Source organism: Varroa destructor, unplaced genomic scaffold (assembly GCF_002443255.2).
Source record: "Varroa destructor unplaced genomic scaffold, Vdes_3.0 BEIS01000007.1, whole genome shotgun sequence".
NCBI classification, from domain to species: Eukaryota; Metazoa; Arthropoda; class Arachnida; order Mesostigmata; family Varroidae; genus Varroa; species Varroa destructor.
The window spans coordinates 9,745,032-9,770,565 of NW_019211460.1; the positions used below are offsets into that span (position 1 = coordinate 9,745,032).

Consider the following 25,534-nt stretch of genomic DNA (forward strand, 5'->3'; position numbering starts at 1 on the left):
AAAGGTATTCTACAGTCTAACACTTGTCAGTTTGAAGTGCACTCTGAAGCTGCACCTGGCCATCTTGACGAATTCGAGGTTTACAAGCACAAACTTCGCGCGCGGCGATACATAGTGCCCACTTATACCTTTCTAACCTAGATATTAAAATAAAATAGTTTTTCTTATTTGTGCTTCATAACAGGTGTCATATCAAATATATTTGAACTCTGATAACTGCTTTTGTGCTTGAATACGTCAAATATATGTCTCCTAGTATTATATATGGAGGTATCTTACGTGAGAATATGGCACCGTCAAAACTTCTGCGACTGTTCAATTTACCTTTATTTGACGCATCTCAGCAGGTTTACAGGATGATATGACGAAAACGTGGTTGACTTACTTACTTCGGTTCCCTTATTTAATTCGACCTTCCGGGTCCTATGATCGCTTGGGCTAGCCATAGTGCGCGGTCGCAATGCGTTTTCTTCCAATACGAACCGTCACTAACTCAGCCCAAAATGGTAATGTTTCATATTTGTTATGCTTGTAGAAACCAGGTGCAATAAAATCTAATGTCAAAGCATGATCTTACATTTAAGCGTCGCACGTTTCAACCAGAAAACGTTCATTGCAACGTAGTGATATATTGTGTTGCAGTCTATTTTATTACTAACGAGTCTCAGTTGTTCGAGCTGAATGTTTGCAGGGACGTGATCTTGTACGACTGCGCTTATATACCGCGTAGGTTCAGCTATAGAAAACTATAGCATGCACGTCAATCCTATATATATATATATATATAGGATTATATTATTATATTATTTATATATATATATATATATATATAGACATTTGTGGACGACCATATGCGAAGCCGAGGTTAAATCGAAGCGCCATATTGTTTATTTTTATTTTTCTATTAATATAAAGCTGTACACCGTTGTCAAAAGCGCGTAGATAGTTTAAGAAAGTCGCAAAAAGGGTATTACCCCTCGTGTGTTACAGGTGAGATTTACTAATCTAGTTGTATTGATAACTGAATTAAAGTTGAACTTGTAGCATGTGGATAAATTAGCTCGCATTTATAATAAACTTATGTCTTTTGCTAGGAACAATTCACGTGATAAAGCATCTTATGGACACTTATGACGATAAGCGAAGTTTGTTTTGAAGAGCACTAAAAACGTAAACACTCTTAAATAAAATCGGCGTAAGTGCGACATGACAGAGAGCTTAATAATAATCCGGGTCAAACGGTCTGGATACTGTTTGCCAGAAAAGATGGAAATGGCGGTATTTGTTTTTCACTCGAGGCAACCTATCACGTGTATACTTATCCTTGATATTTTGCGTCTGCGTAAGGTACTTACTCGTGCCCCGATGTGGACGTGGTCGTGTTGACCTTGGCAGTCTAATACGGCTTAGAACAAGTTGTCATCACAGACGATGCATGAAGCGTAGTAATACGGCAAGCCAATGGAACTGGCCGAAGGGCCTATCGGCGGCCGCTGGTCAGAAGTTACCGACATCATTAAACCGACAGGGCTTTCAGCTGACAACCTAGCAGGCTCAACCGCGGTATCTCTCAACTAGTGCTTGTTTAAATACTCTGTAAATTGTCGGTGTCTGATGTATGTTAGCGATTTAAACTTGTCTAGATTAGGCATGGGTGTAACCGCTTTTCCTGTGCATTACTATGGCCTCCCTAATACCGAAAACTGAAACAAGTGCTTAACGAGTTGCTCATCATGGTATCGACGACAACAATAATATTCATAATCCACAATACACCAAAGCGCAGTGTAGGGACGGCGGAAAATCATTTAAACAAACTTCGCTTCTTTTCTTGCTTTCTTTCGAAAGCAAACATTTCAACTAAGCAATTGTGAGCACTGAAACGAACGAGCAAAGAGGCAGCAAAACAATTTTTAGATGACTTTTTTTCTCCTCGTCGTCCCCACCCTTACCACAAAAGCCGCTACTGCCAAGTTGCTAGTCCTGAAAACCTACATACACGTACTTAGGCTCTCTAGCTCAGTCTCGACAACACTCCACACTTCAATATAACGTAATCTGAGCGAGAGAGTCTGCAGCTTTAGTCGCTTACGATTCCGTGCTTGGAAACTTTGTTGTAGAGATAGCTTCACAGGCAGGTCTCCGCAGTTGAGCCCTTGGCTCACACCGCACGTGTCAAGATAAATCTTCCCGTATTATATCGACCCAAACTCTCCGCATCTGCCGTGTCTCGAAACGCACCAGTGTCCATCTTCCTCATCTGGCTCTTTCTTCTCCAATCCATTATTTTACTCGGCTGTATATACGTATATATATATATATATATATATATGTAAAAGTTTACGCTTGCCTGGCGCAAACACCCGTCGAAGTTTGAGTACAATCACAGCGGCTACGATCATCAGTGTTCGTTAAAAATGCAAAGAGATATCTGGATACCGCACTTTAAAGGGCGGCAATACGACAAAAGACGTGACGTGCCTGAATGTGGTACGGACAAGCTAGCAACCTATTAAGATGACGACCTGTTAGTGACCGTCGCAAACGCTTCGCTGCCGCTTGTGTCGAAAGAGTTAAATGCGTAACGAAAAAAAGAGCTGGTATCACTATACTTCTCAAAAGTCAGGGCGAGCGCCGCTCTGTAACAGCGCTCAAGAATCTATTCATGTTACCCGTGACTTTGTCTCGTAGAACAACGTTCGATAACATCCTAGATTACAGGAAACCGGATTAAATTCAGGCTTTTTCAGCCGCTTAGAGACGGGTTACAAAAACGTGTTCATCGAAAGCCTGGATGAAGGTCCGTTTAAAGAAGACGTCAACAAGCCTAGCGGCGCGAAAATCATCTATTGTCTAATTTTTTTTATATTATATACAAAATGTAAATTTAACCGAAATCGATTATATCGGATCCCAGTATAGCTTAGCGGGAAGTTTGCGGCGGACAAAAAACGATGCGGAATTGCACCTTCAGACCTGGGTCCAAAAAAGTTCGAGTATAATAGAAGAAAGAATAGAGAGCAATCGTACACATTCGATCGGATCGTCGCTAAAACAGCTCCATATAAGTAAAGGTAGCCTATTACAGAAGACTTCAAATACACGTGAAGTGCCATAAAAACCAAACGGATACCTTGTGAGGCTAACGAAGCGAAAAGATTCGATGGGTGTCGTTTTTTTCCTTCGTTCTTAAAGAAAAATAAATAGCAAACCATCTTCGATTATTTTCCACGAGAAAATTGTTGATGCTCAATGAAAAATTTAGAAATTATCGTTGATTTGTTTATGACCCAAAAAATGTTTACCCTTTATTTATAAAAACATGGAACAGAAGGAAAGGAATGATTTGCCTTTATTACACATTCTACAAGTTTAGATTTAGTCAGTTTACAATAATAAGTACCTATGAAAGTAAATATCATTTTACCTATACTTCTATTGCGTTAAATTGGCATGCAATCAAGCTTGTTTATCTATAATCGCCCTAAAAAATCACGGTTCATTTCGCTACAAGGACTCGAACGGTAAAATAGTAAGAGCTAATAGCAAAAGAACATTTTACGTCACCGCGTCCATCATTGATCCTGTCGTGCTACAGTAGAAAATTAATTGGGATAGCTTGTCTTAAGCCTTAAGTGAAACCAAAGCATTGTGACATGTCCTAATTCGCTTAAACAGCATTTGTTTAATATCATATTTGTCCATCGGCGACTCGGTCTGCTTTGCTGACGTTTAACGTACCACAAAATAAGGAACTTTGATCGTTGGCAAATCCCGAACGCCTAATGCAGGGAAGAGTGGATCTGGAAGGAATTCGTGTTTGAACCATGAAACGTAATTGATATGTCCTATTTGTTTCGATCCGGTTATTCTTGGGTATCGGTCAGCCTAGTTATTACAATGCAGATAGGCCTGTGTGCGTGCAGTATTAATTTCGAATGCAAAAGATGATGCATCATTTCTTGTCTCTGGACAGTACGACGAATATAAAAGTGGGAGCAAGTGTCGAAATACGTAGAACCGGACGCAGACGTATACGTACGTACCCATGCTTATACGGCAGCGTTCCCATTGTGACGACTGAGGGAAGGGTTCTTACTTGTCAAAGGTTACGCTCTTGACTTGGGTGTTCTGCTAGAGATCATGCATGGTGGCACTTAGCATTTGACTGTACAGAAGGAAACGTTTTACGAGTAGTTGTTCAGTGTGATGTGTTTTAACAGGAAGCCTTTTAGTATTTTCGTTATGCTTTGCTTACGACTAGTGTTAGAAAAATTGTGAGACTTTCAAGCTAATCTCCTACGTAAAGAGTTACCTCTATCAGTGTTGGTTTCTTTTACTATCGCTAGAATTTTACAAATATTATATTTAGATTAGTGGTTCGTCTGATAAGTATTCATTCGTCAGTCTCTCAAACCACTAACTCTGTGGTTAGAAGCCAAATATCTTTAATCTGAAATTGATCTTAGAACGATCGAGGGTCATCTGAACTTGCCAGAATAATGTGACAAATAATAGGCACTGGTCAATGTCTTTTTTTCCGATGCAAATAGGATATTTCATTACGCACAACTTTTCCATCGTTCACCCCGCTGAGCTGATCGCCTATCAGTGTGCACGCACTCACATACTTACCGTTTCTTCACAATGATGCTCCATGACGCAACGCTACCTGCTGAATAAGCCTTGCCAGCGCTGTTTACCCTGCATTTACCTAGTAATACTACGGCTAACCGTACGTACCGCTCACAGCTTGAGTTAATAATCTTGTTCGTCTGTTTCTCTTGCTACGCTAGCGAGACGGGTCTGGCTGGGTAGCAAACGTTGTCCGCAAGCCGGTTTGAACAAGGCACGACGACTTGGTTGTGTTGTCCGAGGCTAGCAGCCTTAAGCTCGCTCCTGTTCGTTTAATTCTTGAAAAAGGGAGCCGATAACTAAACGAGTGGGGAAAGAAAGAGCAGAGATTTCGCTTCAAGTATAAAGAGGCCAAGCGTACGTAATCACACTAATTCTAGATAATCTTCCAAGGGAGAAACGAAAGGAGCAAACAACTGCATGGAGGTTTGGAAAGGCTTGTTGGCCGTTATAGGTCTCAAAAGGTAACACGGTAGATGAGCTCATGAAAGCTAAGCACCCGTTGTTATACGCGTTTAATGCTTCACTCAGTGTCTTCTTGTGGTGCTCTCCCCATCTAACTTCTCCAGTCTTCACCTCGGACGCACCCTTTTCCTCTAATAGCCGGTAGTTGGTTCGGTAGAATTCTGGTGCTGACTAAAGCTTTCTTGCTTTACCAAAAGCTATTGTCCGCAGTTTTACTAATCAGAAAACAGAGGGAACTGGAAAGCAGGCAAGGCATATATGATTCTAGCCTTTCAGCTGATTCCCAATCAGGTTCGGGTCCATGGCGTAGCGACGTAACCCAACAGCGTCCAGATTCTCTGGATTATGTAGATTTATTATCTACCGAACCGGTTCATCGGTTTGTGCTGAACTCTACCATCCTACAGCCTTTCATAACTGTCACCGGCCAAGTTTCTTTACCACCGCCCCTTAACCTCCCCACCGCTACTTAAGACTACGTTTCTACCACAGACCGAGAAAACTTTATGCGCACTGTCGAGCCAGCAAATCTGGCGGACAGATAGGTAGTTCCGATGTCCTATTTGCTCGACCGTGAGCAGCCAACCACCATTCTAACTAACAGTTCGCATTACTTGCCACTGATCGTATGCCAATGTTGGCTTTAAATCTCCCCGCTCATTCTTGATTTACACTTCCGTCGTCACCGTACCATCATCTCTAGCGCTCATTGTCTGTAGTATGCTTCTGGTGTGCAAGTCAGGCTTCTCGGCTTATCACAAACTTTTTATATTCAGTTACGTGGTGCGTGAAGTGACGTATTACATGAGGAGAGAAATATAATTGCAGCGGAAATAGTCGGCCCAATAATGGCTGTCTATGACTGAAATATGGCAGCTATGACGCTGTCGAATCTCCGGGCAGGTTCTACAAAAATAGTCCTGAATAAAAGTAAAACCAGAATACGTTTGTCTATTAGTTACGATGGTTGATCCCGATGTGAATTTGATTTACAAGCTACGATTAATAATAATGATAATCGTTGGCCTGGTGATGTCCTAGTTTTGTTGGTATCATAAATCTGCTTTGGGTATATTTCGTGGTTGAAGACAGATATCCGCGCAATCATCGTTCGTAGTTTGTGATTTGGAGATGTCCCGTATTTACTTATTACGGTTTAAGTCAACAGCAAGCACCCTGTTGACGTTTTGTGTTCAACTAATAATGTCTGTTTAAGTGTTCGTACGGATTGTTTAGACATAAATAGACTATTTATTTACGGGTTTCCCTGAAATCGCCAATAGAAACTTGATAATCAAATGATAAGGTGCCCTCTGAGGCAGTGCGAAACATGAAGTATAGGTAAACGCACGAAGCAGTCTTTTAATGCAGTCTTTATAAGTCAGTTAATAGCAGTTTTTTAATGTCACTTTCAGTCTTAGCACACCTTATCAAAAGTTACAAACTGGACGAGGGGTTTCCTTTGTCGCCATTTAAAAATAACCTTCCAGCCCTCCTCGCACAGCGACATTGTAAGCGCTCTGCAGCTGTGTACCCCAAGTTTAAGGTATCCGAGTTTATATATAGATAATCAGCTTACGAAACTTCACTCCTAGAATCTCTCGATCATACCCAGGGGAATGGAGTCGCCCAATTGAAACTCAAACAACTGTTATCCAAATGGGTCGACGATAGGTTCTACGAATCATCACGAACGCACGCTTAGTGACGGGAAACATACTATATGAACTTGAAAAGGTTTAAGCCAAAAATAATCTCTCGATGACATTGTGCAAGCCCGTTGAATGAAGTTTCGATTGATAGATTCTTAATTTAACAAACAATCGATAAAGCCCATAGCGAATTAAGTCGAGACCTATTTTCACACGACAAGAAGTCAGTACCATCAAATATACGCCATAGACATTGAAAAAAATGAGTAGTCGTCCTCGGCAATGCAATGCATCATACAAAATTGACGAACAGATGTCAGATATCCATAGGCGAAGGGAAGATTATTGCGAGCCTCGGTGGCAACTAAGGAATGATCGGATACGATGTACCACATTTCCTTGCCATCGGAACTGTCAGATCATCGAATAGTGTGGTACACTGTGAAATCTTCTGTCACGTTTGCTAAACGAGGAAGGTTCAGGATGAATAATCTTTTTCGCGTAATGCTTAGTTATAAATGATATGTTGACTGTTGGTGATAGCGTCGATGAGCGGTGGAATAGAAAACTAGGCTGTTCGGAAATTGAACGAAACGTTATTGTGATCGATGTTTCGATCGACTGTTTTGACTCTGACACTGCATATGTCTGACCATCGTAACTCATAGTGTTCTCGAATGTCTAAATAGCTTCGCCAATAGGATTCTGACGGGATGAACTGTTTATCGTCTATCGCCGAGCATAAATCGTAAATGTGACGATTGAACCTGGGCAAAACACCGACCCAGTGCACTGAGGTGCCGGTTTATTTTAGATAGTTCCAATCAAATCATAGGTCGGTGGCTGCCCTCACAAGTACATTTGACAGCCTGGTTAAAAGCCATCTTGTGTATCTTACTAATCAATGCCTGGATGGAGCAACGAACTGGGAGGTCAACGATCAGCTAACTGCTAATAGACACTAAGTATTATTCTTGTTGTATTATAAGTCCTTGGTAAATACATATCCAGTGAATTTCTGCTTGACTCATAAACTTTGCAGGACGATGTTGATAACCGAACAATGTACATCTGTGTATACTACTATCGCAGGCATCTTGGCCTTGTGGAAAATCGTCCAATTTCTTCACGGCACGCATATATGGATACCGGAAAGTATACAAATTATAGGTCGAAGTTGTTGGAGCGGGAACATGGCCTGAGGTAAAAGCGGTTGAGGAAGCCACTGCTACTTGGCTTGATACTTGAAGACTGACTGCCAGCGACGTATAATCGGTTCATCAATGCACAGATATATGTTAACCATCATCGTTGTAGATTACACAAATACACTTCTACTCTGAACACTGAATACAATAGAAAGACATACGATAATTTCTGTATCGTTGCTGATATACTAAGATAATAAATACGGTTCGTCCTTGTAGAAAGAGAAAAATCTTTCCTTTCGAATAAGCATCTCTTCGAGCGTACAGCATGCTTCACCAGTTTATAAAATTGTGTTTTGCCCACCATAACCCACATAGTCCTCAGCATTTGTCTAGTGGCTATTGTTCGTCAAGCTGTGATTTGCTGCCTGTCAAAGGTTGTCTGTCCATGAAGGTATTTAATATCTTCATGAAGATTTTTTAATAGCTTTTACCTCGCGATTAATGCCCAGCGCCTGGTGGTCAGCTGGTTTCATTGCAGAGTCAAAGGTGATTGGTCGTTTGTTTTCTGCGTAGTCGATCGATAGGTTATCACGGAAAGCGTCAATCGCATCACTGAATGTGAAGGCATTTTCGTTAAATGTCTACAGACAATAATATTGCCACCCTGAGCCTGCTTTATCAAGTGGCGTACGCTTTTATTACCTAGCGTCTATTCGACTTTGTCGTTTTGATATTTCCCCGTGAATCGAGCGTCGCCGTCCAGTTGGCGGTGAACTTTTAGTCGTCGTTCGACGAGTGATTTTAGCGGTCCAGATAACAGCTGTGAGAAAGTGTTTCTACAGTCGAGATAAACATGACCGGTGAAATATTGGTAAGGCTCCATTCGATTACTTAGTCACAGAATACAAAATTCGTATATATCGTGCACAAGGGTTACAGCTGTATCAAAACAAAATCCACTTGTACTGCACAGGCAGAGACGGTTTGCCGTCCAGCCAAGTTTTTCTATAAGCATAAAGCAGCCGTAAGTATAAATGAGGGAAAAAATTGTACATATGGTTAGGTGTATTTGGGCAAATGCGTCCATGACTAGTTATTTTTTTTAGTCGCTACAATGGGAACGCCAATACATTCAACAGTCTATGTGCCCTGACGCCTCATACGAGAACGAGCTTTCAGAAACCCCTTCGACATTGCTTGGTAGAACAAGGTTCAACTGGACTGCTCCAAAGGTTCACCTGCGGAAATAGATAAAAAGAAATAGTGTTCTGTATCTAAGTGGCCTCATGCGAAGCATCGTTGCTCCTAAAATCATTTACCTTGAAACATTGAAGTTCTTGCTAATTTTTTTAGAGTTTTCTAGTTTAGCCTAGAGTGGATAGCTTAAATAATATCCGGCATCGATATAACATACAACATATAGATTCCTCATAGCATGGGCTATGCTACCATAACTCTATAGGTATCATTTTACACAAGACAATGCTTCTAGCAGGATAGGGACTTTATTCCAATGTAGAAAATGCCGCCACAAATCTTACACGTACTATATCAATATAAAGTCTTTTGGCTTAATTATCTATATTTTTCGGTATCGATTTTGCCGCCGCCATCTAAAAAAAGATCGACTATGAATTGCGACCACATCAGGTACAGTCACGGTTTTAAAGATCCCCCCTATTCTGGGCCTAAGGGTAGGTTAATCGTGTCCTCAATGGTGGCTTAATTAGGCCATCACCAGAAGCTGTGGATAACCTCAAGCTTTAAAATATCTCCTTTCACAACATAGTACGCCACATTCTGTTCAAATGCAGATTTTTTTGAGCGAAATGATATACACCCTGGCAAGCTGCTGCTCGCGGCAGGCATGTGGTCAGCTACCGTTCTTACCTGTGAAACTAACTAACTTGTTTACAACAGAAAGGTAGGAACTCGTCTTAGCAAAAGTAGATGTTAGAATATGGACGGAGACCTAATATGTAATTGTGAGTCTTTGCGGGATTTTTATGCTCCATTGCATCGTTGGCTTTTGTTGAACCCTTAGAATTCTGAGACCTTTAAAATCCTACTATAAGCCTACATAAGTATGGCGCTTTTGATTGACGCTGCAGCAAGCCTATGGGTAATAATGCTGCTTCTTTCATAGTTGCTGTTAAAAATTAGTTCTTGCATTGATTCGTGATGGAAGTAAGTGACCAGCCACATAAATCCTTTTTGAGAAGGATTCAATAAGTATCTAATGAATTTAGTACTCAGACACCCATAAAAACGATAATGGATCTGTTTTTTATTTTTTAAAAACGGCAACGTTAAGCTCGTTCTATTTTCGTTCATACTCGTTTATTCCTTTGAATCATCCCGTTGCCACACCGTCTCTTGGTTTTTCGAGCTTCTCCTTATTTTTTTTTCGAGCGCACGTTCTTCTACAGTACAAAGAGAGCCACTCTCTAATCAGCGGACATACACCTTTCTCATTTCCTGATAGCAATTATTGCCAGTTATATTTTTCCAATTATCACGGTTTGCATTTTACCCTTCTGCCCCTATTCGATCTCTGTTGAGAGCTTTATGACTTCAAACAATCGGCAATAGACTATTCAGAACAATACGTTTGAACCCCCTTTCGTCCTCTCCAACGTATGGCAGATCAACAACAATTTGACTGGCACTACCAGTTGTACGCGAAAAAGCATGCATTTAGGGTCACAACTGTTTCTATTGCCTGTGCGCTGGTCGACTCCTTAATGCAGAAAGGCCTTTTCTAAGAACAAACGGGAGCAGGGGCTGACAAAGACGAAAGGAGGCGAACATATGAGGATAAGGGAATGAAGACGTTCATGAGGAAGCCGCTGATGGCAATAGTGATGAAGATCACGAGATGTTGATTATGGTCTTGATGGTGCTGATTGCTAGGACGATAAAGGTAGCTGATGCATAGTGAGAATAATTGCGCATACTTTTACTGCGGCCCTCTGTTCACTGATTGTGCTTAATGGATCTGCCAGGAGTTACGTTCACAGCAGCGGTAACAGAAGGCTGAGCAAACAGACAGCCTTTTAAGATAGGAAACGTAGTTTTCCGCCATGCCGTATCACGCACCGTTCTCTCCCGTCCCGATGAGTGTCGTGAAAGCGGGGGGAAACGGGGTCTTCGCTATATACCATTACCTAAAGTTCGACCCGAGCATGGGGCATGATGCTTGCCTCCCAGATCCTCACCCAACCCCCTCTGTTCTTCTTGTCAAATCGAATCCTCGTCACGTTGGTGGTCCGTTTTGCAGTTCGTTGACACTGGTACTGCTGCTCCTATCGCTGATGTAGCTGCTGTTCTAAAAGCGTTTAGGTATCCTACGTTCTGGAAGGAGCAGCGTTGAGGCTTCTTGATTTATTGTGAACCGATGTCATCCGTCATGAAATGTATGTGAAAAATCTTAGCAGCGGGACAGCCCAGATTTTATGTTTGGCATATGTGGCGTGTGCAGCTCAACTAGGACGTGGATACAGAAAGTAGAAAATACTGGGTTGTCGTTACGCTAGTCGTAGAACAGTTGACCTCGAGTAATTTGAATTCTGATGAAAGCCCATGCTGTATTTACGCACAGAGCTGAGACTTGCCTGGGATTTGGGAGTGCAACCAGCAATCGTTAGTCGGCGGGGTCGACTCTTAGTCTCTGGACTGGGTTGGGGCTGTAAAGACGCCTGTGGGTTTGAAAATGACTAAATGCTAGTGGAAGGGGGATAGGGCCAAGGAGTAATGATCTGCATGGTCGAACTGCCGAGTTGTTCGCCAGAGCACCCGAACAGCTTATGTCACGCAGTCTGACGGTGGTTGGAAGTCCGAACGGATCAAGTCGTTGCTTTTCTTTGATCGAGCTGACTGCCAGCTTCGTTCTGGCTATGATGGTGCTGGTAGCGGCGAGAAGGTAGGTAAGCGGAGGAAAAAGTTGCACGAAGGCTCCTAGCATAAGACGAATAAAGGAGCAGGTCGAAAGCGAAGCAGATCACAAAAAACTAAGAGTGCTGCTGTGGCTGCATACGAGCCAGACGTGAGGTCGTTTGTCTCCGATTATTCGCTCTCTCGCGTGAAAGCTACCCAACCTCAGAGCTATTCTTCCATTGCCTGCGCAGATCATCCTATCGTCACTCACAACCGCCACGTCCTTTCTTCCAGTTCTGGGGTCGCATGCGTATCTGCATACGCAGGAAACTGGCGGTGTGAGTGGTCCTGATGATCCTCGACATTAGGGTGGGTAGCACGCCGAGCGCAAACATAGGTACGACGTTCGGTCCCGATGGAGCGAGAATGCTAGTGGAGTCTACGGGAAATCGCCCTTTCGACGGTTTATCGTTCCTTCTGCATCTGTCTTCAATTACACACACCTGCGAATGACATTTCCGTTGACGTGCGTAAGACTAAAACCGCAGGTTGGTGTGGTATCGATCAGTCATAATCCTGTGTCGGCATTTACCAATCCATAATATACAGTTCATCATGGATAGAACCCGTAGTACATGTGCAAAGTGGCAGAAGAAATAAAAAAAAAGAGAGACTCGGAATGACATTTTGCACTAAATGGTTTGAAAGTACAATTAATCAAGCTGGGACTCGAATCGCATCATCCCCTTTCTGATCTGCAGGGTTATAGTAGTGTCATTTCATCAACAGGGTCTCTAAAAGCTAGAAGGCGCATAAATGACTCATTGGAAGACTTTGTTCTACTCTCATTTTCGCTTTGTCATAGACTAGAAATAAGAACAAAATCTCAGAATATTTCGTTTGTAATCATCCTTAGCGCTCATTTAAAGATGGTACAAACTTTCGTATAGTAAAGACTCATTAGCAGCGGCGTACGAAAGTAACCTCTTTGAATAGGCAGCATTTCTGCGCCGCCTAGACTTCGTGAGCCTTTATTGACATATATGAAGGCGCATGACGATGATTGATGCTTCGTAAATAATTATTTACATATAGTGAAATTCATGCGGAATATATAAGGGAATCGTAAAGACATCTACGATTTAATGTGAAACCTCCACAAGGTAAACGTTTCGCCGGCTTCCAACTGGATTACTTCCAACGGCACAACACACATTTTCCAATTATTTTTACTGTATGTTTCTTCTGGAGAAAGAAAGAAAGATGTATATGGCGGCGAAGCGATGTTGACCTGTTTAGTTGACAATACTAACAGATTGTTAGTTTCGAATTTGTACCATGACGTATACATATATTTCCTGAAAAAAAATTGTACAAGTAAAACAGTATCTGTTTTCCATCATCTCACATGCTAACCTTACGGAGAGTTAAGTTTCTGTGTATACGAATACTACATATTAAGAATAGGCTTATTTTTTACTGATACCACTCTTCTGGTGGTCACCTAGCTATATCTTTCTTAAGTTCTGTGGTTCGTCGGCAGTTCTCGCGTTGGTTGGACGCCTATGCTCAAATGTATGTTTCGTGTGTTAGTGTCCGATGATAATTTTCGGCTTAGTAACGTAAAGCACGTAGATGAGGTCGATTACACGCACACCTGTGTTCTTAACTCAAAAACCACTTCCCTGGTGCCAAAAGGCCTACGGAGATGTCCACGTTGGACAATGTTTGCCATCCTTTATTGAAACTCGTCAATCATTGCCGTTGCTTGCCAAAAGTCCCTCAAATACTCAAGTACAATGTCCCACTCTTCAACCCATAGACAAAGCTCAATTCTGTAGGTTTTCAAAATATGTGTCAATTTCTGTTTCTGACTTCCTATGCCCCGTTCTTAGCCCCGTTATCATACGCGGCCTTACAGAATTTAAAAGGTGTAGTGTTCTACCTAGTTGATTCAACTTAAGGGGAGAACTTAGGAACTTTAGCGGGCATTTGTCAATTTATTTCCTAGAACGTCGCGTTGCAAAGTTGCTGCTAAAGCTATCGTGCCAGCGCTAGCACCGGCTCCTTCGGGTTACACTACGCTTGCCCGAAAAGAGGATAGTTTTACAAGTACAATTTTTTTCTGTCCCCAAGATCAGCCGGCCTCAGTCCACTCATCGACTTCACTGCGCTACAGTCTTTGCGTGGTCTGTACCTCCAACGAGTTATGACATACGTGCTAAACATTAGCCAAGCCAAGTTCAAAAAAACTGTCTACCTTCGTCCGACAACAGGAAATAGGGTTTAACCGTTTAGCCACGAAAAGCATGGCGGGGTCGATTGTTTAACTGACGCTTAGCCATTTACTTAGAAGCAAGTAGGACTATGCTTCCTGCAATGTCAATTTGTTTTTACAGCTGCTGACCGTCCGCTGTGAGTATTTCGATATGTTTTAGGTATCGTGGCGATGTTCACCCTGTCGAGTTTCTCCTCTCGATAGTGCGTGCCTTTTAAGGCCTTGTCAAGCCTTGGTCTTTGGACGAAAAATTTACACTCCCGTAGCCGTATGGGCCATGCGATAAAAAATTACTACCTTGCCAGTACTGCTAATAGTATTCGGTTATTAGACTTTGCCCTAGACATGCCCTACGGCTATGATTCGTGCAGGAACGAATGTTTCAGCGAAAAAGATGCCGAGCAAAATCGAGTGCGCTCCCCGGCGTTGAGAGACCTCGTCATCTGCATTTTTATAGAGCCCGCCACCGGTTTAGGCGGCAGTAAGCATCGAAGGACTTCTATAAGTTCTTTGTCGTTTCAGGTCGTAACTGGTTCCTCTTCCTCTGACTGACAAGAGTGTACGGCCAAGAAAAGGGTTATTGGTCCCAGGTTGTGTGTGGGTCCGCGTTTTTTAAGACAAGGTTTGTCTATCTTCCTTTCCCTCGTACATGCTTCTTTGCGGAGGAAAAAGATAGGCTAGAATGTACACTAGTTAACCGGTTAGCCTAACCTACAATTCATATATTATTGGTCATCGGTGCTCCCCCCAACTGTCCAAAACTGTTCCTATCTTGATCCAAGTCTAGCAACATACAGAGACACGCTGAATCACATACCTGCACACAGATATATACAATATACCAATACAGACCCTTTCTTGTTCCACTGCGTGGAAAGGACCCGCTATAGCGGGTCTGACAAATGCCTTTTGGAATTGTCTTTTATCGAACCCGGCCCAATGGCCAGGCTCAGTTCCGATTCCCGGTTCGGTTCCTCTTCGTTCTTTTGGAGCCGCTCAGTTGTTCCGTTGGCTGACGGGGCGTAGAGCCGGAAAAGCAGCGCCACCGGGGCTCCGCGAACGAACGCATTCTCCTCCAAAATCACCATCAGCGAGTACGAACAGCCGGGGGTGGGAGGAGTAAGCCGTCGTTTGCCTCATCGCTACCGCTGCTGCTTCTGGCAATACTATGTCATTGTAACTGCTGCTGCTGCTGCTGCTGCTGCTGCCGGTGGTTTCTTTATCACTGGTAAGCGCTCCAAAAACCCCTGTTTAACCTCGCTAGATTTCCGCCCGACCACAGCCTGATCGAAGCGGAGAAGCGCTAGCAATCCTAGTAGTGGCGGCGGCAGCGGCAAAAGAAGAAGGCCCGAGGGTCAAAATATAAATCAAACGATGACGTTGGTCCGCTCAACTCTGTCGTTTCGCTTGCTATTTGCTGACTGGTGGCTTTCGTTGTGGTCGGTCCTGCCGTCTTGGTTGCGCGGGTCGTAGGGTTAATTTAAAAGGGAAGCCGTTGCCTTTTCCGGTGAAGGAAAATGGCCTCCGGGTGGTTCTTTTACTGACACCGACCGCGCTCGGGCCAGCACGGACCTCTCTCAACCGTTGTTCGTCGCTCGCAATGAAACGGAGCGAAGCGAGAATGCCATGGCCCTATTCCGCTGCTCGCTTCTCTGACCTATCCGAAGTAGCGGCTGTTTGTTACTAGATGGCTACCGAAAGTTGTGTTGGAAACCTCTCAGTCCCTGATACTGGAGCCTTCAATTTCAATCCTTATCAGAGCGGCTACGCTGTTGTGCTGAACGCAACTCATTGTTTCGTTGCGGGAAGCTTCATGCAATAAAACGAATGGACAAGTAGATTTTATTGCTCAGCAAACTCCAAGGCAGTATGACACGGGTACGAAGCGTTGAATTGTCTAAGTCGTACTGCCAATGAAGTTACATGGGCTATACGGAGATGCAGAAACAGATTTTCTACAATAATTTACCTAAAACGGGTCGTTGCAAATGATTTGAAATTCATTGGGAACGGCTTTGGGAGAGAATTAGGGCGGGGAATATGGCCGAACAAGAAATTTGGGTCGAAGGCGGAAACTGACCATAAAATAAAGTTATTACTCGTTAGCGAACTATCATCTCACCGATAAGTTATAGGAGTTTCGACGTTGCTCGCTATACGCACATCACCGAAGACGGCAAACATTTTAATAAGGATTGGTAGATTCTATATGGAAACGAAAAAAAGGTAGTTAAATGACTGCAAACGCCTAGCAAAGTCTAAAATTCAGGTGGCACATTGAAGTTTGTGACGGACACGACAAACTTAAGATGGAAACGAACGCCATAAAAACGATGTCACGCATGTCGTGCGTAAACTAGGACGAAGCACATCTAACAGTAAAACGTCCTAAAAGAGAAAAAAAAAAACAAGCCAAATGCAAAAACAAGAAAATTCATCTACACGGCTTATATAATTTTACTATTCGCCGATTCCGTCTACGCTATCCAGGCGAAAAATTAAGCAGACGATTCAAAAACGCTATTTGATAACAACACTGTAAACGAGCTCACGCTGAATGAATAATTCAGTATGTTAATATTTCTCTTTGTCAGTTGTTCGTGTGTGGTAATTATCTCTACTTGATAGTGACAATGTCCAATTAAAAGCGGATCCATTCAAAAAAAAGTCGTGGCTTTTAGTTTTAATTAACAACAGGTATCCATTACTTCGGGCTTGAAAATCTGCCCTAAGTAACGTAGCCATTTTGACAGCACTGGAAATATTTACGTGTCTCTGTATTATACATAATATATAGTTATATAATCGTTTTAAGGTAGATTATTATTGTTTTAGTAGCGGTTGATAGAGTAGCTTAAATATTTCGCGTTTTTAGGATCCGTATATGTAAATTAGTAGAGAATACCTATGGCAGAGTGTAATGAAAATCTGTGTACGTACATATATCCGATCACACTCAAGTAGCCTAACGAGGCCTCTAAAAGGCTGGAACTAACAACCCGACCATTAAGTGCCGAAGCAGCTTAAACACCGTCCTGGATAGAAGTAAAAATACATTGATAACGTTTATGTGTGCAGGACTGCATCACGCGGACCAACCTGCATGGTAAGCCACTCAACGATATACCTGTCGTTTGCTGGTCTAGTTGAACCTGCCGATGCTAGTTGAAGTACATGCGGACGGATCACCATTGTCAATTGGTAGCATTTACGTTTCATCGGGCAAAAGAGTGATGGTCGTACTTCATAGCGGTAAGAATATCTGGATGAGAGACAGCCGCGTGGGATCGTTGCACGAGACATCCCATCAGCTTCCATTAATGTCACGCAACGGACGTGTTTGCGTCATACTGTTGATGTTGTATGGCTTTTCAACTTGCTCCTAAATGCTTAGGGTCTCGAGTGGATTAAAAAAGTTTATATGCTTTATAAGAAACCGCGGCATTTAATAAAATAACAAAGCGTTTTAATGTTCGCTAGAATTGCGAAGAACTGGAAAGTTGCGTGCGCACTGAGACGCCTTTTCGGCAAGAACCAAAAATTGGCCCTTGCTTGCAAAACACTATGTGATACTAAGATGAAGATTTTACATTCTTCGCAAAATATTGATAGGATGTATTATACCAATCAAAATATCGCCAATTGTACAATATGTTTGACTATGCTTAATACATTTGTCATAGAACAACAAGCATACGACTTAAGAAAGGAACAAGCAATACGTCATTGCTTCCCATCTATCACCGGATGTCCACGAATCAACACTATTCAACTTTAGAGAAGCTTTCACAATAGACTTTGCTTTTCCAGAGATCCTATAGGAAAAAGACTAGTAACGCTAAGTCGTATCAAACAAGCGGCTATGATACGGGCTCCGCGCGGAAAATTGTGTATTCGGTCTGTCGACACCCCGTGGTCCAGCTCTCTACGATATTCTCACGCTAGCTGCATAGGATGCTCACCCGTCAATGGCATGAGTCATAAAGGACGGTTTTGTCTGGTTACTGGTCCACCCAGGGAGAATCGCGTATCACTTTAGGAGGCGACATCTGTACAAAGTGAGGGCTATTTCGCAACTGTTTTCCAGCTCATGCAGAACGCTTACGATGTTTTTCAGCGCCTGCGAGCTTCAGCTCCTGTGTAGGCTGAATATTTTAAGACCTAGCGCCGGGACTTTCTTGCGATACACGTCAAGTGTACCCGTATGATCGCTCCGACTATTGTGGTCGGCGAGAAACTGGAATGTTCGAATTTCCTGAGACGTCCTTCACAACTGCATTAATGACCCTTTCCGTTTGAACTCGTCACAAATGCCTGATAAGTTTGACCACAAGTACAAACCCAATCGTGATAAACCTTTTCTGCTAAGTGTAACACGCGTACTGTGCAGTGCACGATCTCAGCTCAAAGAAACTGTCTTTGTTGAAAAAATTTGATGAGCTCCATTTTGTGACCCATATACGTGACAAGAGGGTATTTTTTGCCGGCTCCTGCCAGCAGTGTCTTGTGTACATCGACAACTTGATTGTACTTAAATACTTGAGTTAAGTTGACGTAGCGAAAATAAATGTTGCTCATAAACATTGCTTATCTGAATTTTTCTTGACGCTGTAAGTGGTGACGTTTACGGAAAATTATAAAATTGATATTCGTTGCAAGCTTAAGCCACGTTCGGCGGCGGTACAGTTTAATAGTTGGCAAATGCTACCATTTTTGGAATTTTCGCATTTTATGAAGATATGACTTTGAAATTAATCGCATTCAATAGATCTCTTAACTTGAAACCCAATGTTTTCCCTTAGGCTGATTTTTTTTTTTTTTTTTTTTCTTTTATCAATGTCTAACAATCATAATTCAAAGCAAATTTATTGTAAACCTTACCGTAGATGCATTGGATAGTGTTTGATATGCTTCGCCTGGTAGCGATAAAGGAGAGATTTACTTAAAAAATTCACTGACAGCTTCAGTGTTCTACTATCGCCTGTATGATTCTGCATGTAGTTCTGTCGAATAACTGCTTTTACCAGTAATAGATCTTACTATTCTCGCTATAACCACAGTGGATCGTAGACTTCACAATGATGATGATGTTGGTCCAGCTTTGGCTTTCCTCGTTTAGTCATTTTCGGAAGGTATGAAAACTCGTTATCTAGCACCGATTGCCACAACAACCTTGTTAAATCCCAGTTCACCTAGGCTTTCTATAGAGAAATGCCGAGCGGCAAGATTTCGAAATACTGATAGAGCCCGTAAGGTATCCAACCCGATATTAAACATACCAACGAATAATGCTACTATGCTTTGTGTATAAATTTGTAAGATAAATAAAAAATCATCTCAATAAGTTTGTTTCAACTTTATCCTTGTTTAAGAATCCATTTCTACTTTTTGCCAACGATGTGATTCGAACCATCGGTACCCGGCATTTGTTGTTTAGAGCGACTATAGCAGCGCATACAGTTAGACCAGCGTGTGCCGTTGTTTAGACATGTTTTTATCTAAATTTATTTAAATTTCTATACGGACCTCAAGACCAATTTCATATATTTATAATTATCAGACGAGGGATCGCATCGCTGCTTCAAAAGATGTAACTTACATTTTAAGCTGTCGAAGGAGTACTGACCGCCATAAACCCAAATTGCAGCAAATCCTTCTAATATTTTAAATAAATAAATAACAACTATCGGTTACCATCTGTCATTTTTCTGATAGCATCACAATCCGATAGCTATAGAAATTCTATGGGCAAGTGATTTTTGCATTCAAAATCAACATGATGAGAGAAGTTTTGTAGAAACTGGCACAGACGATAATCTAGTGGTACAAGATCTGGACTGTACGAAAATTTTCCATTTCATTTTTACCGAGTAACTGTATGTGGCCTAGGATTGCCATGGCGGAAGACGATGCTTTTTGGTTGACTAATTTCAATCGAATCGCTTATTATGATCCTGTTAGTTGTTGATGGTCATAATCGAACCTTTTGCCAAGCGATAGCAACCCATCATGCATGATTCCTCTTCATTCCCATTAAATATATAGCGTTAGCTTCCTTGCTATTAGTCCAGACTTTGCCACGAACTGGGAAACACGTTCCTTTTTTTTTGTTTGTTTGTTTGTTTGCTTGTTTGTTTGTTTGTTTGTTTGCACACTATTCGGCTATGAGATTTACTTGTTGTAGTCTCTTTTGCGTCAATTCGTACAGTCCGCACCCAAACAACTTTTTTTTTCCTACCTAGCTTTCTTTAAACGGTAATCGATGTTTACTTTGACGATATTATGACTACCCGACGCATCGGTTACTCGCAGTAGTTTCATCAGCTTTTTTTTGTCATTGGTCGAGTGATAGTGGAGAACATTTCATTCACGTTAAAAGATTTCGAATCATCTTTGAGTCGTTTCTTCCCATGACGCACCTTGACCATAAGAAACAAACCTTTTTCTTACGGCTCTAAACAGTATTTATGCCTTTATCGTAGTCATATTGTAAAATGCAGCCAGTGTTTACGTTCGAATAAGGACATTACGATAATTTTAGCTTGAACTAAAATGGTCAATACCTGTTTGACAGCCCAATCAATATATACATGAATATATATATGTATGTATTTTTTTTTTTTTCTTAAAACAACGGTAAAGGCTTCCATCGTTTATTTGAGAGTTGTCTTCTATGTGATTAGACCGGAGGTCCATAAAGAACTTCAAATGAAATGTGGCCACAAAGTAAATAAGACTACGCAAAAATGTATCTAATTAGCGGACGATCCCAGAGTGCAGTAACAAAAGTAACAAAAAAACAGAATGTTTACTACCGCTGGTTCAAATTACATCATTGATGGATAATAACGATTGATATATAAACAAGGATAAAGGAAAAATAAATGGTAACAGCTGGAGAAATAACAATGAAAGTAATGGAAAAAACATCTTTTAGTCACACATCTAAGATGCATCCAGTGATAAAGTTCTATCCTGTTCTATATGGTTTATAAACTATATGATTTTGGAGCTCTCGACACTCGGTGTTTTTTATGGAAAGGAGGTTTAAGGTCAATTTCATTCAATATATTTATTATTTTTGCAAAGAATGTCATCGCACATGTTTCCTAGATAGAGTTTTTTTTTTTCTAATATAATTTCAAGTTTTACGGTGCTTGAGGCATACGCCCGACAGACTCACCACACCTCTCAATGTGGTGACCGGTTAACGTATATGATCTCTAGACGCAGGGAGAGATGTTCTTAAATCGGCGACATCCTATCAACAGCCCTCTGATCTGTTCAGATTACTTACCTGTTATAATTGCGGATTTGCGCAGAGATGATGAATATATGCCGAATGGTTTTTTGTGGAAGAGGAAACTCATTAGTTTTAAGTGCCATTGTCGTCGACATTAGCCCCTCGCTTTCCGCGGGGGGCATTGTTGACCGCGGGATAACATCGGTCAGTGTCACCACATCGAAATCGAAAATGTTCCTTTCACAGGGTTATCTTTAAATAAGTCAAGACGTAGAGCCGTTAGCCCTCCGCGAAAGTCTACGATTGACTTCAAAAGAGCTATCGGACACTCGAGAATTGAATTCCTTATGCTGTAACGGCTGTTGATGAATGAAGTTGGTGCCGTCGCTGTCCTCATAAATGTACCGATTTGCTCACATCTTACAATTATAATATCCTTTAATACAAATTTATTTATATTATGCTATAAATAATGTCTGAATGTTGACGCGTAAGCCTAAACTCGCAAGTTTCGCGTTGAAAAAGACCAAAGCGCACTGCTTCGAGTTCCGCTAACGACATATATAGAATAGTCCACATACTGCTGTTAGCTGAATAATTCATGAGGGTATCGCGCCACAAGCTAAAGCACCTCAAAACTGAAGGACGCGAAGTCGATAAAAAAAAAATGAGAATTTCAAAAAAGCGGAATGGTGCTAGTACTCCTGGCAGTAATAGAGCAGAGCGCGATGGCGGAAAAGGAAGAAATGTGCATCCATAAGCTTTACTCAATCACTCACTGCTCTCGGATCGAAAAACGTAAGTGTATGCGTAACAGAGTGTCTGTGCGTCAGGGGCACTTAGGACTAAATGACTGAAGGGGACAGGAGCGTCTAGAAATGGAGACAGTGCGGAGGAAGAAAAACGATAGAAAAACACCGCTCCGCCGCGCACGCTGTTGATGTTCCAAACCGCCTGTGCTCACAAATATGGTGGGGTATGCCCGGTAGCGCGTATCCTATGTAAGCAAAGTCTCTATGAACGTGTGCGTATATGTGGATGTGCGAGTCTGCCAGGGTTCGACAACAATTGGGAAGGCAGCTCAGTCTAACTACTATATAGTCTGGGTCGAATCAGTCGCCAGTTGACGAATGGGGACTGCTTCAGCATTGGTAGGTTATACGAAATTAGCAATCATAGTTGGGGCGCTGACTGCTACCATCTTATGCCATCATTAGAGATACGAGGAGTACTTCCCCAGGGCAATGACCTAAGGGTCCCTTACGCAAAAAAAGATACCGTTTTCCCAATCTGTTCAAACCGCTATTAACTCTGTTTTCCTCTAAAATGATCTCATATCCCATCCAGTCTCTTACGTGCCATTTTCTACCTTTTTTTTTATATGGCAGCCACTTTCGTAGCCACCCTTAGGAGCGTATTTCGACCGCTCCCACACATCAGTTTCTAAAACACTTGGTGCATGGAGTAGGAGCGAGCAGACATGCAAAATAAAAGATTAGGGAAAAGAAGAGATTGTATGAATCACGGATCTGCCACACATTATATCCGCTAGCATTTTTGCCGCTATATGCGTGACCAAAAACAGCACATGCAGTATGGCGGCATTTGCGGAACATGTATACCCATGTGCATATGCACGCACCTAGGTGTAAATGAAGAGCAGCGAGCGTACGAACTGGGACACAGATGTCTGTGTACAATGATGTAGCGGCTGGCGGCGATCGACGACTACATGCAAACCGCGAACTGATCCGGACCAAAGCAAGCAATGCTATAACGAAGCAAGCAATATAAGGGCGTCATGCAACCGCTGCTGCTGGCGGAGATGACGAGCGATTCAAGCTTAGACGAAATAAATGTGGATGCTTCACTGGATCTCGTCGCGATCACGCCAGGGCCGCCTCGCGCTAACCTTTGGCTAACATTCGGAAAAAAAGCGGGTACGCATGATTTGCCCCTGCGTTGTTGCTATATATACAGAGCACGAATGGTACGGCAGCAGTAATAGTAGCAGTAGTACGATCCCCATCAGTAGGAAGATGGCACGCTTTGTACTGCTGCTGCTATATCGCGTCAGATTATTCTATCCCTGAGTGCTTTCTGTGGTCAGTCGCCTCACCTCATGCCTTTACGCACCTATATTTATTTGCTCCGCTTCTGTTCTGGCCTTTTATTTTTTAACCTAGCTTTTGCTCGATGCCAGTAACAATAGAGGCAATAGCGGCAGAGGCTGTCATAGACGGAATTGTTGTTTTCGTTGAGCACATTACGGTCATCATCATCCCATATTATTCTCTGCTGACTAATTCTAATAGAAACCCGCTAGTCTGTTACAGACGAGCATGTGCGGCACGTGTTGTATGATCATATCCTGCACTTGCTGGACACTGCACGCAGAAGAGAGCCTCTCTACTATAGCAGTGCCGCGGCCGCTGTCATCTTCCCTTCCAGTTTTTGTAGCTATGGACCTTCAAGGAAAGCAGACAGGAGGCCACGCGAAAGGGGTCCATACGTTGACTCTATTCTCTTAAACCCCTGCTCTACGTTATCTGGCCGTTGTATCAAACGTCACCTCTTCGCCCTCTGATACGGGAAGGCATACGAACCTTGCGTGCCAAATGATTGGACGATACAATACAATTACTCTAAACTGAGCCTTTCGCCACAGTCCCCTTTTCCCACCTAACATCGAGCAATTTGAAGAAATTTTCCCTACGAATATGGCTTCTGTTTGATGAAAGGCGGGATTCTGCAATTATGACTATGCCATGTTTGCGCTTAGACTTGTCTTTGAATAAAGGGACGCTTGTACTTGGTTTTTTTAGGGTATTAAAAGTGTTGCGTAGGAACACTAGACACATTAATCGCATAATATTATTAATCGAACGGCCACGTTTGAATTTAGATTCAAAGTTTAATCCAACATTTAACTTAAAAAAATCAAGTTCATTTCAAGCCCTACGGTTACTGTAGCGCTTGCGGAGTTGATCGGTCGTAGGGAAACAAATAAATATACAGTTATATCGTATTTAATGTCGAAAGAGTTCGAAAGATTATATAATCTTCAATGTGCAGAAACTCCTCTGCGCAGTGTCTAAATTTGTTCCGAGCTTCTTGGACGACAGTAACATTAGGGTAGAGATTTATTTTAAATGTCCCATAGAACTCCTCTGAATGTGACAGCTCGTTGGGCGGGCTGCTGTACAGACCTTTCATAACGTATCGTTTACCCTTTGACGGTAGAAATATATTTATGTGATTATTATTTCTGATAAAGCAAGTAACTCTTCGATACTCTATCTTAGCGCAGTGCGGTGTGTAAAATTCAATTTCGAAAAGTTGAAAAAATAAAATAAAAAGGTTTGAATATGTTGCCGTCTTACTAACGCTTCCCCTGCTGCAATACACTGGGCATAGTTTATCAGTTGAACATTAGGTAATGTTTGATCACTATATGTCAACCAGCGTAAGGATTATCCGTCTTGACCGGCGAAGATGACCACAAAGTTCGACGTGTCCTACCCGGATATTGCTTTATTGGAAAGGGTCAAAAGGTTGGCTACCGAAACTGAACTAAAACTGTGCAAGTGACCCAAAGCTTCAATCCATCGTCCCAATGTGTACGCAAGCCACCCAGAAAGAAAGTGACAGCGAAACGATAATTTGCCGTCAACACACTCACACGAGAAAAAGCCCCCTTCGGCCCAAGCGTACATTAATCGACTTATTCGCACCAAAATGCGGGTGGCGCTGAGACCCACATCCTGTTCTAGTTATTGCCAGTGCGATCGGAACGTTACTTGCATTTGCTACACGCTATCGGGCCTATACCCAGCCTATTATGAATTTGTTTCTGAAGAATAAAACTTCCTCCCAAACCTGAAAAAGCAATAATACATTGAGCAGCAATGAGAATATGAGTTGTACTAGTTAACCCATGAAACGTTCCGTAGGCAGGAAAGGCGCCCTATGGCCGTTTTGAGATCATGGTAGATTCTCGGTATTGATTAAGCCAAATTAACACAAAACAACTTCTTTTATAGTAGAGATCATTTAATGGGGTCAATCTACGTAGCAGCCTACATTAACATCATACTAAAGTGCATTCATATCATTTGCATCCTGAAAAAGCGGTGACTTGTTGCAAAGTATGTACCTATAGAGAAAAACGTGACATCTAAATATGGATCAACAATTATAGCCAAAGTCAAAAGATGCAAGCAATAACTCAACA

The 25,534-nt window shown here is 42.1% G+C and overlaps 1 long non-coding RNA gene across 2 annotated transcripts in view; it reads left to right on the forward strand.

Annotated features, from left to right (window-relative positions):
• LOC147754287 (uncharacterized) overlaps positions 1–8,190 on the forward strand; it is a 10,103-nt gene extending 1,913 nt beyond the window's left edge. The window contains exons 2-3 of one of the 2 annotated variants that reach the window (XR_015317468.1): positions 348–506; positions 7,795–8,190. This is a non-coding gene — a long non-coding RNA (uncharacterized LOC147754287). Of the gene's footprint in view, positions 1–344; positions 507–7,794 lie in introns of both variants that reach the window. The other variant, XR_015317467.1, reaches the window with a different exon arrangement.
• The last annotated feature ends 17,344 nt before the right edge of the window (positions 8,191–25,534 follow it).